This window comes from Bos indicus, chromosome 9 (genome assembly GCF_029378745.1).
Source record: "Bos indicus isolate NIAB-ARS_2022 breed Sahiwal x Tharparkar chromosome 9, NIAB-ARS_B.indTharparkar_mat_pri_1.0, whole genome shotgun sequence".
Taxonomy (NCBI): Eukaryota; Metazoa; Chordata; class Mammalia; order Artiodactyla; family Bovidae; genus Bos; species Bos indicus.
The window spans coordinates 91,800,300-91,802,539 of NC_091768.1; positions in this window are offsets into that span (position 1 = coordinate 91,800,300).

A 2,240-nucleotide genomic window follows, 5' to 3' on the forward strand; every position below is an offset into this window, starting at 1 on the left:
AAATTTGGCATCCACCTGGAACTTCATTCCGTGCATGGAATGAAGGGAATGTGAACAGGGAGGGAGGTATTGGGGGGAAGAGGAGAGGGAGAGCTTGACATCTGTAAAAGGTCCAATTTTCCTAGTGTCTTACCCTTAAAAAGAACTTCACAGAAGTGTAAGGAAGCCTGCCTTCTGGTAATCCTTTGTGAAAGTGTTGGTCGCTCAGTCGTGTTCTACCCTTTTTGACCCCACGAACTGTAGCCCTCCAGGCTCCTTTGTCCATGGAATTCTCCAGGCAAGAATAGTGGAGTGAGTAGCCATTCCCTTCCTTGTAATCCATCACAAATTTGTAAGAAACTGAAAAAGTAGTTCCAAGTTTCTTTGCATCTCATTCTCCACTACCCTCACAAGCCTATGACTGTCTCATTTTAAAATACATACCACATTCCCTATATAAGAATGTGACTTTTTTTATATACATACCACATTCCCTATATAAGAATGTGACTTTGGGATCCATTTCCCCAGCTGGTTTGGAGGCATTTTGGGCATAAAGTTTAATCTTCTGAGCAAGTCTCTGAGTGAACCTACTGCTATTTTGCAGACGAATGGAGTATCATTCAAGGTTGATTCATTTCTTAGTATGACAACTAGAAGATGATCAGCAGCATAATTTATCATCATTATAAAATTAGGGTAGAAAAAAGGTAATCTATTTTATCCATTCAAAAATAGCTTCTTTGTAAACTATATCCATACATTCAATGGAATATTATTCAGCCATGAAAAAGAACACTTTTGAGTCAGTTCTAATGAAGTGGATGAACCTAGAGCCTACTATACAGAGTGAAGTAAGTCAGAAAGAGAAAAACAAATATCATATATTAACATATATATATGGTATCTAGAACGATGGTACAGACAAAATTATTTTCAGGGCAGCAATGGAGACACAGACATAGAGAACAGACTTATGGACATGGGGGTTTTGGGGAGAAGGAGAGGGCGGGATGCACGGAGGAAGTAAGGAAACATATATCACCATATGTAATTAGATAGCCAATGGGAATTTGCTGTAGGACTCAAACCAGGGATCCGGAACAACCTGTGGGGGGAGGTGGGGAGGGAGGTGGAAGGGAGGTTCAAGAGGAAGGAGACATATGTATACCTATGGATGATTCTTGTTGATGTTTGGCAGAGACCAACACAATACTGTAAAGCAGTTATCCTTCAATTAAAAATAAATTTAAAAACAGAAAAATAGCTTCTTTGTAGAACAATTAATAGTTATGTTTCTGTACTTTCACAAAATAATAGTATTGCTCTTTCAGCTCAGTTCAGTTCAGTTGCTCAGTTGTGTCAGACTCTTTTCACCCCCATGGACTGCAGCACACCAGGCTTTCCTGTCCATCACCAACTCCCAAAGCTTGCACAGACTCATGTCCATTGAGTCAGTGATGCCACCCAACTATCTCATTGTCAACCCCTTCTCCTCCTGCCTTCAATCTTTTCCAGCATCAGGGTCTTTTCCAGGGAGTCAATTCTTCATATCAGGTGGCCAAAGTATTGGAGTTTCACCTTCAGCATCAGTCCTTCCAATGAATATTCAGGACTGATTTCCTTTAGGGTGGACTGGTTGGATCTCCTTGCAGTCCAAGGGACTCTCAAGAGTCTTCTCCAACACCTCAGTTCAAAAGCATCAATTCTTTGGCACTCAGCTTTCTTTATAGTCCAACTCTCACATCCATACATGACCACTGGAAAAACCATAGCCTTGACTGCTGCTGCTACTTAGTCGCTTCAGTTGTGTCTGACTCTGTGGGACCCCATATACGGCAGCCCTCTAGGCTCCTCTGTCCCTGGGATTCTCCAGGCAAGAATACTGGAGTGGGTTACCATTTCCTTCTCTAATGCATGAATGAATGCTAAGTCGCTTCAGTTGTGTCTAACTCTGCATGTCCCTAGGAACAGCAGCCAACCAGTCTCCTCCGTCCACAGGATTCTCTAGGCAAGATTACTGGAGTGGGTTGCTATTTCCTTCTCCAATAGCCTTGACTAGATGGACCTTTGTTGACAAAGTAATGTCTCTGCTTTTTAATATGCTGTCTAGGTTGGTCATAACTCTTCTCCCAAGGAGCAAGCATCTTTTAATTTCATGGCCACTGTCACCATCTGCAGTGATTTTGGAGCCCAAGAAAATAAACTCTCTCACTGTTTCCATTGCTTCCCCATCTATTTGCCACGAAGTGATGGGACCG